Source organism: Macrobrachium rosenbergii, chromosome 14, assembly GCF_040412425.1.
Source record: "Macrobrachium rosenbergii isolate ZJJX-2024 chromosome 14, ASM4041242v1, whole genome shotgun sequence".
Taxonomy (NCBI): Eukaryota; Metazoa; Arthropoda; class Malacostraca; order Decapoda; family Palaemonidae; genus Macrobrachium; species Macrobrachium rosenbergii.
This window is the reverse complement of record NC_089754.1, coordinates 35,997,384-36,012,383: the sequence shown is the minus strand read 5'-3', so window position 1 is coordinate 36,012,383 and position 15,000 is coordinate 35,997,384. Positions and strand designations below refer to the sequence as shown.

The 15,000-nt window shown below is 35.0% G+C and overlaps 1 protein-coding gene across 1 annotated transcript in view; it reads right to left on the bottom strand.

The window, feature by feature from the left end:
• The window catches only part of LOC136845927 (uncharacterized), a 300,929-nt gene extending 289,597 nt beyond the window's left edge, over window positions 1-11,332 (bottom strand). The window contains exon 1 of the mRNA XM_067116419.1: window positions 10,805-11,332. The gene's annotated coding sequence lies outside the window, so the exon portion shown is untranslated. The remainder of the gene's footprint in view (window positions 1-10,804) is intronic.
• Window positions 11,333-15,000: the final 3,668 nt, after the last annotated feature.

Genomic DNA, 15,000 nt, shown 5'->3' with positions numbered 1-15,000 from the left:
ATCTCATTTATCAATCAGGTTTTAGTTGATTTTGCTCTAATTTATATATATATATTTACTTTTAAGGCATATTTTTTTCTCTAAGACAACTTTCGTTAATAGAAATTTCTTTAGTGGCATCAATAAGTTTTATGCAGGAATCTTTTTCATATCGGCGTTTTTTTCCAAGTCTCATGCGTCTATCTTCGGTTAAGAACACAAACTTCCTTCTACCATTTATCGTTTTCTGCCACGACAGCTGACAGAATATATATATATATATATATATATATATATATATATATGTATATATATATGTATATGTGTGTGTATGTGTGTGTGTGTATATGTTTATATATATATATATATATATATATATATATATATATATATATATATATAATATGTGTGTGTGTGTGTGTGTGACAGAAAGACACATGGCCTTCTTCACCATGGTTACTATCCACAACAGTCTTCTAACTACTATGCCCCTAATTCACTAATCAGGTCAAGTGGTACAAAACGGGTTTCAAGAAATTGTGCTTAAAGAATTCTGACTAATTCGATGGATGAACGCGATATTTTTCGCTTGTGGAACGACTATTATAGCTACTGGACACAATACATACATAGATAAATAGATATGTATATGTTAATATTTCTATGTGGTATTCATTTACCTAATCAGCTCCTGATATTCAACAATTAGTGTATGCTAATAAACTTGATAGTGGCTCAGGGATACACCTAGTCTGATCTTTCCGAACTGTCACATTCCTCCCGAAAATTAAGTAACTTAATATCTTACTCCAACTGGATTCTGTTCCTGGAAAATCCTTTTCCCTGAAGAGAAAACAACAGCTACAGTTCATGTAGGTGATATAGGGAATGATAACTAAACAAGTAAAGGTTTTAACTAGGGTGGATTTTACTGCCCAAAGATTAAAATCATTATTGATTTGCAACTATTGGTAATCCAACCTGTTAAGAGCTAAGTTTATGCCAGCTTCTTTAAATATCTTACTTTCAAATTTTATAGCTAAACTGTAACTAACTATAACAACACAATCAACTAAGGTCAGTTTTCCATATATATTTTATATCTTCACCCAGTTTACTTTTTATGCGAGTGTTGCTTTTCGAACAAACAAATTGATTATCAATTTTTTTTTTTTTTAGTCTCGTTTGTTACTGAGCATTTCTGTAAAGAATGACCCCTTCTCCTCCTCATTCAGTCTCCTCTGAAGCTTGCAACTATTAGTCATTCCCATACTATGATGCTATCGTAGCTATAATCCTAATAAAAAGTCAAAACTAATGCAAAATGAAAAGAATTCATGGATTTTAAATTGCTACATTATTGCACTTGCGAAGGCCTTTTCTTGTCGTCATTGCTTTTCGTCGCAAAAAAAAAAAAAAATCTAATTTTGAAGAAACATTTCCACTTGAACCGTACTGCGTAACAAGGGGATGCAGCCAACATTTTCCTTCAGTTGCGCAGTGTAAACCGTACATGTTACTTCTTTGCAGCCTTCCTACATATACATAAAACTTTCGGCATTCTGCTTGACCCTCTTTCTCTTAGGTTTCTTCCCGCGAAGCTGTTCAACTTCCTCAACATTACCTTGCTCCAGGTTCCAATTAACCTATAAAAATCACTTCAGACCAGCCCTGTGAGATCTCTGATATCGTTGCGTATTATTACTATTACCTCACAAAAACTGAGTAACCAGTTTGACGTCCGAACCGGACGGGGAGGGGCTATATGGGCGTGTGCCCTAAAATCCAATTATGCCTGTGTTGACCTACACATTGAATTACGCACCATGTTGTTATTTGACTGTTGTGGGTCGCAACTACTGTGGAAAGAAGAGAGAAGTGAAATCATTCTTTAGACTTTCATAATTGATTGATTTATGTCTATTAAAACTGGCGAGATATTCATAAGTGCATAAAATTGTGATTCACTGGTTTCGTTAAACTCTGATAACGACAGAATGTGATAAAAATGGAAGTAATAACAGAAGGTACGCTATAACAGTAACTGTAATCTTGAATTACAATCACCTTTACGTAATGAATCATGTTGAACTTGTCTGTTCAAAACAGGGAATGGTCAAGAAGGCTGCAGCAGCGATGTCTTGTACATCAAGTTATCTACTCATCTTTGTGTGGCTCTTATTCTGAGTTGTTTACAAATACTGTACAATCCTCACTGGCCTCATCATTTATGCAAATCATTATGATGTGGGGCAATATCTTGATTTCACAAACATTTTCACTATACTCTTGGAGATGCCCATATTCTTATGTGAGAGAGAGAGAGAGAGAGAGAGAGAGAGAGAGAGAGAGAGAGAGAGAGAGAGAGGTGAATTACTCATGGAAAACGAACTGTACATGCACAAGCATGACGCATAGCGGCCTGGTATCGATTACTTGTTTTGATTGTAACATTAGATTTTAAGAGTTTCTTCACGAGGAAGATCTTGATAAGAAGCTCTCTCTCTCTCGAGTTTTTCCTTCATTCACGCTCTAGACTTTCCTACGAGCTTCTCTCTTCGTACTTATTCTTAACATCAAATGACGTATATAATGACCTAAAGAAAAGTGTAAATGATACAACATAAAAATCTTAAGGGATGATCAGCTAGAAATATTGACAAAGACCAATAAAAGCAAACGATTGATTAATTCACACTTGTATCAACACTAAGGCCACATCGTACCTCCTCTGAAGGATTCTCTTTCATGAATCGTGACTCTTCGTCGATTCCTCCCGCGACGGTCGTGCTGCTTCTCTGCGAGCTCTCTACTAATGTAACCATTTCTTTCTTTAACTTCACCTCCTGACAAAAAATTACTTGACGTTGTGATTTCCTTTGGTTTTCGCTAAAGTTATTATGATTTAAGGAATCATCAGTTGGACCATTTTTGGTCGGTTAGAATTAGCGATTGGTAACCTTCTTGGAACCTTCTTGGTAATGTGATGAGTGAAGATGTTTCAGAGGGGTTGTAACGCTACTTTAAAGTGCGGTGAATCAATGCTTATGTTATCAGTTTTTGTTTTTTTTATTTTTCACAATGTACTCCTGAGAGAGAGAGAGAGAGAGAGAGAGAGAGAGAGAGAGAGAGAGAGAGAGAGAGAGAGAGAGAGAGGGTAACCTTGAAAGAGGTAAGAAATGTAAAGATGGGTAGAAATGGTAGAAAGGTTAGCGAGGGTGATAAGAAGAATTACGGTAGTTTTGATTCATGCCCACACGTCTAGCACCTATATATTGAAGGAGAAACAGGCAATTCAAGGGCTGGATGAGGAACTGGCCCTTTAGATCTAGTGAAAGGAGGAATGAATATGGTAGCCAGCAAAAATTCTGCAAGTAAGTACCAGAACATCCTTTACTAAACTCTACATGTCATGGAGATCCTTAAAGTCATTTTATCACTGATTGGGCTATATGTATCAAGGGGAAATTCCATGTCATTATTACGTTTAAGGCAGTTTTTTTTACTTGACCAAGTTAAGTTAGGCTACTAAACTCTTTACAATGCTCGCCCGTAGGATATATTCTTAGACGAAAAGTAAAAACTGAAGCAAGGTAATGTTAAAGAAGTTGGACAGCTATGTAGAAAGAGACCACTGGGAACAGATTAAAACTATGATGCAAAATCTAATGCACAATGCAGCTTCAAACCGGAGTGACGTTGCGCTGTAAAGAAACGTTAAAACTTTCTCTCATTTGCCACGAAAGCAAACTGCAAGCAATATTTACTAATTCGGGAGGGGGGCAGGAGAATATTTCCAATCTATCGACTGTATCTATCTGACTTTTCATCCTTTATTCCTTTATCTTTCGCAAAAAAAAAAAAAAAAAAAGAAAAATCTCCTCCACGGTCACTGGACACGGTTGATGGGATTGCCATCATATATGCGGTGGGTTCACCCACCCGAAAATTCCGAATCTCGAGAGATGGCGAAGGCCGTGCTGCCTGTGGCGATTCTGAACTAGACGCCTTTGGGCCTATTATAAAAATCTGATGGTATTCTAGGAAATTTGTATCTTTCTCTCTCTTGTTATGATTTCCGTATTACAGACATCCCGAATTACGATACCAGATTTTTTTATGTCTTATAATTCCTGTATAAAAATGGGTAAATAGATGCAGGTTTTCTTTCATTTAATCTTTATCTTTGCTATTTATATAATAAATCTAGCCTGCCCGACCTATATTTTGTTAGTTTCCTCAATTTAATATAAGTTCAATAAATATTTAGCTTCGTTGTCAAGAGAGGTCTCTCAAATCCACTTTACATATTCACGTAAAATTTAAATTTAAATTCGCACTTTATTACAATAATATTTATTTTCTTTAAAACATGACAAAATTATAAGCTTTACGATATATTCACTGAAAGCGAGGCACCTAACACTAAAAGGACCTACCCCAACCTAACTCGGGTTTTATAACTCATCCTATCACTGCCATATCCTGTCACAAGTTATTCCTCGTTTTTATGATCGTCTTCGGTTACAGTTCGAGCCAGATGGGGGTGGCCGGGTGAATATTTTTCATTGTGATTTACGTACATCATTTACTATTTTAGTAGATATTTGCGCAATGCTTAAGACGTGGTTAAAGCTAATATTTACTTTACTTTTTCGGTTGCTGTTAATTCTAAAACAGAACATTTTCAAACCACTTAGAAAATTCCAAAAATTCCAACTTTTATCAGTCATATTTCAGGCCAAGACAGGAAGCCAAGTCAAGAACTGTTACCGTAACAAATGATAAATTTTGTCGCCTGCAAAAGAATAAAAACAAAAAATAAACATAAACAATTTATATCAACAAGATTAACCTGTCTCCACAGTCTAACTTTTATACCCGTGGTCAGAATGAAGAGAACAGCCGCAAAAAAAAAAAGGTGTTATTTCAAGCACACCTATAACAACAACGGCATCACAGACAACGAAGCTTTCATCATCAGTACCTGTCCATTTTGTGAAAGCGAGGTCTCTGTCTTTGCGAAACAGAAGTCTGGCCTCATGGAGCCTCAAGCTATGAGGAAGCCTCCTCAAGGTGCTAGGACAATGGACCCCTGGTTAACGGCTCTGCAGCTGAGGATTCAGAATATCCGAAGGAATAAACATTGTCAGGGATCTTATACAAACAACCTGCTCACGGGGTCGAGTGGGAGGTGGGTGTGCATGAGACGTGGGGGTGGATGATGGAGGGAAGGGAGGGGATGGGAGGATGGGAGGAGAGATGGGAGGGAGAAGAGGGATGTAGGAGGTAGGGGGAAGGATATGAGGGGGTTATAGGGAATGATACACAAACGAAAAGCAATCGCTCACCGGTTTGTTTACGTTCCGTTGAGACTTTAGTTGGTTTCTTACCCAACTCACCCACTTTTTATTTTGATTTTATTTCATCCCTTCCGTCCTTCATCGTTAAGTCTTTCCCCTCGTTTAATCCGGTTATTTATTCAGGTTGTACCTATTTCCCTTCCGACGTTTACTCTTCAGTAATGATTTCCTATTTCATATTTATACCATTGAGTTGCACCGTTTCTTATCTAACGCTCGATGATCTAAGGTAGTTAAATAAATAAATAAATAAATAAATATATATATATATATATATATATATATATATATATATATATATCATTGTATATTGATTGCCTATATATATATATATATATATATATATATATATATTTTTGTATATATGTCAGGAATCATAACAGCTGATAAAATAATAAAGATACATATATAAACTACACATGTATAAAGTATTTGATTAATTTATCCATAATACTGCTATTTTAAATTTGATATAACTTATGACACTTATTAAGTAGATACTTGAAAATGTTTATAACATATGTCATATATATCATTGTCTCTTGGATTGCCTGGGTTCATATATATATAACGTTATTTCTACCTTATTTCAACATCTGAGGTGCTACCTTGTTCATTATTTTGGTTTCTTCACGTTAATGCTTTCTTTATTTGTTGAACAGATATTTTGTTTTTTTATTTATTTTACCTTCATAGCTGACAACATAATGATGTAAATTTGCTATGATTTTATGGATGAAATTACCTCTGCATCCGAAAAATAACGTATCTGACGATACCGAGTAGATTTTGCAACATTCTCCTTACAGTAATGTGTGCCTTTAATAAGCCATCTTTAAGCATTTCATATAGTCTGTAAGATTTACACTACAGTATACTAGCCCAATTGTCGTTAACAGTAAAGAAATGGCAAATTCCTGTCCCTTTATTATAAGAGGATTTTATACGAATTCATCATTCATCAGGAAACTATACTATTGTTCTTTGTTCTCACTGCATTGTAGAAATATGTAAACAGTTACAAAAAGAATATATATATATATATATATATATATATATATATATATATATATATATATATGCATGTATGTATGTACAGTATGCGTATATGTATGACCGTATTTTAGATCTTGATATATACCGAGCAGCAAGTTCGCGTGCGCTATTGACTGATTGATTATGAAATTTTGTCTTGACGACCAAGCGCCGGAACCCATCAGGATTATTCAGAGCCGCGTGCGATTCAATACGTACGTTTTTTTGGTTTTATGTAATCCAGATCAAATACCACAAGGACTGCTTCTATTTGGTTCATTACCAGAGAGAGTGTCGGAAACTGCAGTTGCATGAGAATGCACCAGGTGCAAGTTACGTTTTTATTTCATCAGACTGACCCTCGGGAAGACCATAGCTATGACATACATAGAAAACGTCCCTGGTCGAAGTAATCATAGAAAATGGTCTTAATTATATAAACGCGGTCACTTAAATAAACCAATTTATGTTCTTTATGGCTCGAGTTACGATTAAACTAACACAAACATTTAGAAAGTTATTCGTAAGTCCTTTGCAAATATATGGATAAAGAACCTACAATATTTTTCTTTCGGAAAACAATCTAAAATTTACTTCTGGCTCTCATTTCGTTCCTTCCCCAGGTTTCAAGTTTACGGTTTGTCATCCAAGACGGTTGGGAAACCATAGAAATTCAAATCTAGCAAAGCGATGACCAACGGTGACTTATGCATCTTGAAACGTCCTTCCATTTCTTTTAAGCTTAAATGTGATTTTTCTACAGTACTGGAGAGGGCTTCTTTTGCATGTCAATAGGAAAATGATTGGGCAAGTTGGCACAATTTCTAATTTTTTTTTTTTTTTCTTTTGTAGTTCCATGACTTTTCCATCAGTTCAACATAAAGTTTACGCATTTCACTTTATTTCCGTTGTGAAAATCACAAATGACGTAATGAATTACGAGACTTTGCTTTACAATCACTTTATCGTAAAATTTACAATGTTCATCCTACTTCCAATTCTAAAATCCCTACTAGGCCTAATGCCGCTTAAAATAAATAAATTTTACATCACTTTTGCCATAAAAAAACGGTATTGATAAATTTTCGACGACAAAAATTAAACTTTATTTCAGTCTGAAACACGCTGACTTTTATAAAGGAAATCTTGACAAAGTTTCTTCTGTAGTGATACAATTCACCACCAAATATATCTTAGTAACATAGCTGTGAACTATTAATCAAAATGATTAAATGTGACATCGTAAAATGTCAAAATTTTGCCTGACTTCTCATGCTTGCAACTTCTTTTTTCATATTTAGGGCAAGGGACCGTGTTGTAGTAAGGATTAGGCGTTCAATGCTCTCAGCTGGTTTACCGTTCCTCAGCTCAGAGCTCATTCTACACCCAAAATGGTACTAAAATTTAATCACTGCCTATGTAAGCCTCTTGAATTATCACTTAATCTGTTTCATAATATCAATAATGATATTAGTAATAACAATTGGTATATGGAAACTAAACAACCAAGAGTAGTTCGGGTAAAAAAATATGCTAAGCTGTAAGTAAACAGAGTTAATTAAATTAAATGTCTTCTAATTTACAAAACTACTTAAATTATTATGGCTGAATAATAGGAACCTTATATTTTTAATGTTTGTTTAGCAAGGTTTGTGACACGGGAAGGGAAAATTTAGGTAGTACATGTATAGGGCTAGCCTGTTCTTAGTTTTTACGAAAGTGGTAACTTCTGACAAACTATATTTGATCCTGTGTCGATTGACGTGGAAAGGTAAGAAATTATAGAGCACCGAATAGTATACTAGGCCTATTTCCAAACCAAGACTGAAAGGCATTACTCAAGGCATTATTGTTTAGGCCTATCCCATTACCAAGATACTAACCTATTTACGAAGTTAGGATTTCAAAGAGATTCTCTCTCTGTGCCTCACTTAAGCAGTATTCTGATTCTTCATGCTACATAATTTTGTTTTCATCCAACCAGTTGTTATAAAGGGAAAGATAAAGTGATAGACAAACAGTAATATAGTCTAACCTATCTGAAAAATTCTCTCTCTCTTGAAACGATTTTCGATACAAATGTAATACTCTTGTCTAATCTGATGACAGCACAAGGGAAAATGAAATAGTATTGTAAACTGACATAAATTTAGCTCCCAGGGAGAGTCCCTCTTTCTTAACTTTCTTTCATTTCCTTGTTAATAAACTACTTTTCCCGCTACCTCTTATTCTCTCTGTAGTGGTAGAGCTGCATTTCAAATAAAAAAAAAAAAATAGTTTTCTGTTACAATACCCATTCTCTGAAACAAATTTATTATAACACTAGAATCCGGAGGTTTTCAGAGTACATATTATATATATATATATATATATATATATATATATATATATATATATATATATATATATCCTAATAAAGCATAAAGTACGGTTTCAGAAAAACAAACAGAAAAAGTAATTTCATTTTTCGCGGATACTGTCCGAATAAAAAGAATGACTGTTTAATATTCATTCTGTTGAAAAGGAAAAGTCTAATAGCCTTTAAAAAATAGGCTTAACCACTCGTCACGTATCAGTTCTGTTGTATGAATGGATGATGTTTATGTGAGCGTATATGTATGTAGGAAATACTCCGATATGTATGTTCAAGTGTGACTGGCAATTAATTTTACTGGCAATAAGTACATTTCTTAGGAAGCATAGTTATGGAATGAATAGGGTTCACTCCTTATAATAAGAGAGTGACAGTCTGACAAATATAGATAGATAACTAATATTTTCATCTAAAACTGACTAATACATGGGCAAAACATTTAACCGTAAACTAGAATAACTTGGCATTAAACTGAGTTTTGAAACATTCGCCCAGCAAATTTCTTTAATGATATTGAAAAATGATACGCATAAAGGATTTACTTCAGGGTGACAAAGCTTCCAGTTTCACAAAGCTTGCACTTCTTACCCTTTCCGCTGACGAAACAAACTTCATCCCCCTCCACCGTATTACAATCATATCCAGTATATATAAAGCCAATCACAAAGTCCTGACTGCATTGCTTACGAGACTGAAGGTCTTCCGAAGGCATTAAAAGCAACGTCAATACAAGACATTACAAGCAAAACGTCAGTATAAGATATTAAAAGCAAACGTAAGTATACGCTGTTCGACAATTTATTTCGAATCAATTCAAGGTCAATGTAAAGACTGCCGCAGGAAGATGTTTAATTGAATTTTTTTTGGCTAAACACTGTGCTAAAAGGTGTATTTAATGCAGTACGGGTGAGATCATTTGAGAACTCTACCGATATAATGAGATAACTGCCGTCTTTTGTATGTCTTTACGTTCATATCCCAGGGGCTGGTAGTAAACATGGCAGAAGCTTCGCGGGGCGCCGTGTTCAGTTGACCAGCCCCTCAGGTATGAAAGTAAAAATATAAACAAAAGACGGCTTATTTCTCAAACTACCTCACATGTACTGCATTACATACACCCCTTTCTTTATTCCTAAGTCATTTACATTTACTAAATTTATAAGAGGTGCTGTTTTAGGATCAATATGTAAAACTGCAATCTTCGGACTACGAACCTGCCTAAACGTTTACGTAGACCTCTTTTTCATGTAAGACAACCACATTAGCAATACATTTTCTTTTAATTTTCTATTTCCTAAATACTGTAACTTAAACTTTATTATTATATAATTTCTTACACCGACGTACATTTGTAATGAATCTTAAAAAATCCAGTTTTGATAAATACAACGTGTCTCTCCCGCCATAAACTCAAAGCGCTATGACAAAAACTGTTACATTCCCCCCGGCCCCGCCCTGCCCCTACGCCACAACCATAGACCTGACCCACTTTTATTTTGTTATTGTCGCAATTCCTACTTAATTGCCACGAAGTATCATTAAGTTTACTACTGGTATCAGAATAAGCATAATGAAGAAAAACGTGCACTATACACATACGAAAAAAGATATGATTTAAAAACAAAGTCAAACAACATTTGGCAACACGCAGCTCAGCAATTCAACACGTCTAAGTAAGCTGACGAAATCTTCTAGCCTATATACTAATTTTGTATTATCACATTATTATTCATGTTCCTAGTATTACCGTTACTATTTTAATTATAATACAACGAATACTAGGAGTACTACTGTAATTATCATCTTTAACGAACGCTACAAGCACTTAGATTAAAACTGGCAGTTAAGTCTTTGTGTATTATCTAGCCTAATAATTATTATGAACGGACATATTTACTTATATTACTGGCCAAACCATAGGTAACGCTTTTCCTACTTACAAACTGACAGTCATTAAGTCTATGTGCTATTTTCTTTACGATCTAGGATAAATATATGAATAATATCTACTCATATCACAGGTAAAACAATATATTATGCCTTTTATACTTACAAATACTCATTCTTTGGGGCTCTGTAGACGGCAAAATACGTCTCTGGCATTATAGTAAGATAATCTGCTTGGATAGCGAGTACTATTTTGAAGGAGGGCATGTCCAGTTTTTTAATATATTAGAGTTCCTTCATGTCTTGCGCCAAGGTATAGGCCTAAGACGGTGTCTCCCTACTCGATACAATATGGTTCAATTAGTATAGCCTAAACGGCAGAGGAAAAATTTAACTTGTCATTCTAGTGTATTTTTAAAATCCGCTTTTTTTGTACAAATGTAACTAAAAATATTCCGTGCAGGCTTACAAGACCTTTTTGTAACATATACTGGCTCTTATACCAACTTTATGAAATTTTCCTTAATAATATTTTTGCTTCTGCTGCAATGGCACTCCAAAATAACTTGTAAAAACAGTTTTTCATTGTACCTGGTGCAATGTCGGTCAAAAATTACTCATAATGCAGTTGCTCGTAGCGACATTACACGATACGTCATCACTCAATCACTGGTCAGAGGATACTAGGGGAGGGGACGACCCTGTCACCACGGTGGGCGGCCCCGTAGAAGGAGAATGGGAGTGATTTCCAGCTTTAACCTTAGACGGGTGAACAACTCGGTATTCATTAGTGATTAGTTATTATGAAAAAAAACATGACAGACGTTACAGTTATGGACCCCATACACCATATTTCCATCCTAACCGACCACCGTAATCGCAAGTGCATAGGAATATCTGTGAGGCCATCGTTCCGCGTTCCGTGTTCCGCCAAAAGTGGGCGGAGTCTGGTGATTTAGACGCATCTGCCAACGCCAAGTTGTGGCTTAAAGAACTTTTCAGTATCTTAATGGCCGTCCTCTCTATGGGTTTATCTGGCGATGCACGTCAGTAATAGTCTAGCAACTCCTGTAGTGGTCGCACATCTAGCATACACAGTGGTTTCAACATCAAGTGATCAGTAGCCAAACAGCTCCTCTAGTGAACGTAATCGTAGTGTACACAATTAAGTGATAAAGGAATTTAGGAGGGAGTTCACCGAGTTACGCAAAGATCACCCACGCTTTTGGGAAATTAAAGACTTCAGTGACAAAGGGAACAGGAATGGTGCAGACGTGATACTTTTCGAAAAACTAATTTAAAAAGTGTCAGTCACCCACACTGAACTGGAAAAAGCGAAGTATCAAAGACATCAGCAGTTGCCGCTGACGATCTTTAGGCCTGTATTTCCATACTTTGATACTGTTTGATGTGTGTTATATAAGGGACCAAGAACTGACAAGGCCTTCTTGCTAAGGCCTAGTCATTGATGAGGTTAGTGGTACGTTGTCCTTACACTAAATTACTTATTTCTCTACTATTTTAGGAAGTTACGTTACAGTTTTGTAGAACGTAGTCATTCCTTAGTTACAGTGAGTGTAATAGGCCTAGGCATTAAATATGCAGTAGTTCGACAATATTAGGTCTACAGTTTCAGGAAAAATTGCCATTATATAGTATATATATACATACATACATATATATATATATATATATATACATACATATATATATATATATATATATATATATATATATATATATATATATATATATATATATATAGTGTTTATCATTACCATGAGTCGCCTACGTGGTAATTTACGTACTTCCTGTTGTTTTGGGAAGGCATTAGGCAATGCACAATTACACATCATAGCAAAGTCTACGTTTTATAGGCCTAGTTTCGTTTTGGGTTTACCAATGGCGTCCAAGGTGTCATGAAATCATCGTTGAGATTAAAGATCTAAAGGTGTTTGGATCAAATCTTTTGAACAGTTTGTGGGTAACTTCGATTTTAGTCATATCGAAATTGGATGGAAATCGACACCTCTAGGCTTATGGGTGGTGGGGGGTTGGGGTGGGAGGGAGTGGCGTTTGGGGGTGAAAATTTGTGGGGACGTGTGGCATTAGGCATTGAGGTGAACAAATCTCCCGTTCTTATTTTTCTTGCTCCAGTTAAGTAACCTATTAGCATTTCCGTCACGTAGACCTTGACAACTTCATCGATTGCAGGATATATGGACCAACAAGGAATCAAATTGCTAAAGAACCCCACAAAAATAGACTATCCATACGTTTCTGCTCGAATTTGGTGCCGTTTGTCTACACCACCAGATGGAGCTACTAAATATTCTTACATTTTTAACCATAGTTAAATCTTCTCTGTCAAAAAAAAGCAAGGAAGTTTTCCGTTAAGAATTTTTCAAAACAGACTTATGATGCAACCTCATGTATTATTTGAACTTAGTGGTTGTACAGGCGGAAGTTTTGTCTAGCAAACTTATGGCCACGAAAAACATATAAGTAATGGGAAACTTGATTTCTTTCTACAAATACGGCCGCAAACGAAAATAGGTAGATTTTGATACTGTAGTATGGTTCAGTTGAAATCATTCTGTGGAATGTTGTGGTTTAAATAACACGATTTTCAAAAAATGTTTTTATAAGTTAAAAGCGAGACAAAATTCTGATTTAAAACTCATTGCTCAGATTTTTACAACCAAAGCTGCGTAAAAAGCTATGCTTGTTAAACGCTGCACATGGTGTTAACTGAATAGTTAAACTACATAATATTGAATTAAACATGTGCATTTTCAGAACAATACAAGAACCCAAATTATGACATCGTAGCAAAGTTTCTCAAGTACAGCGTCATCAGCGAGATTCGAAACTGCCTCTTGCCTACTCTTATCCATTTCATAGGTTGATGCTATTTGCTAGACACATTTTACAAATAGGAGTAGAGTGTTCAGTGAAATTCCGTTGCGTTTCGTGCCATTTGTAGAATTACTTTTCGTAGATAATGAAGTCTTCTGAAAAGTCATAGGCGCACAGTTTCTCCTGTTCCTATATATGTGTGGATAATGAACACATATGTGTGTAGGTATAATATATATATATATATATATATATATATATATATATATATATATGTGTGTGTGTGTGTGTGTGTGTGTTTTTTATAAGTGTATGTGTATACATACGTACATATATACATAGATAAATTAATATATATGTATATTTATATATTATAGCTAGATATAGATCAAATATATGTTTACCTGCTTATAAACCTTTTATTAACAAAGAAAATCTCAAATTAAGATATATACTAACCTACTTTTTTTTTCATTGAGGGTATCTGAAAAGTCTCCTCACTTTTATGCCTTTCCCCTCTTTCATGTGAGAAGTAAATCAACTCTTAAAACGAGTTACGATCTCCCCTAAGCCTAAACGTAAAGGGTATTGTGAAAAGCTCTTTAGGGTTAGGATTTTTTTGAACCTTAAACAATCTACTGTTTCTAACTATATATATATATATATATATATATATATATATATATATATATATATATATATACATACATATATATATATATATATATATATATATATATATATATATATATATATACATAATGTATATATAAATCTTGATATATCCTATATATATACATAATGTATATATAAATCTTGACGTCCTACACATAGACACCAAAGGAAAATATACTCTACGGAATTCTCAATTCAAATTTCATCACAATTTTCTTTTTGAATGTGTAAAAGATTCCCCATAAACCTAAAACCTTTAGTAATACCTACCTAAAAAATCCCTCATTATAGGCCTAGGTCCTTCTCTCGGTGTCTCTGCTTGTACAACGGAATTATTTTCATAATTAATGAAAAGCTTTTATGGAGAGCGTTCAGTGGGTATATTTATTTCATCATCCATATCAACAAACTGGTTAAATGAAACCAAGCAGGAAACGGGTTTGTTATTTTTCTCAAAGCCCTGTGGGTAAGTTTTTTTATCGCTATTTCAAAAAATGACATAAATACGGTTTCTTTTTTAAATGAAAGTCATTTACGGGAAAGATCAAAGAGCGTATCATGTACAAGACTCCTCATACACATAATAAGGGGTTTCACCCGACCCACCTTTCGTTCGGACTGAGCAAGGACGCACCCAACCCCTCCCTTTCCTACCCCGTTCCCCCCTCCCCCCGCCCGCAACCCCAAACCTTTCCCACCCCATGTCCCTACTTTAATTAACGTACGAGAAAAAAAATCATCCACACACTCTAATGTAAGATAATTAATTAAACTGCCTCTCCGGGAGAATGGAAACTGGTTACCCATAGATATCAGCTCGGTGTTAAA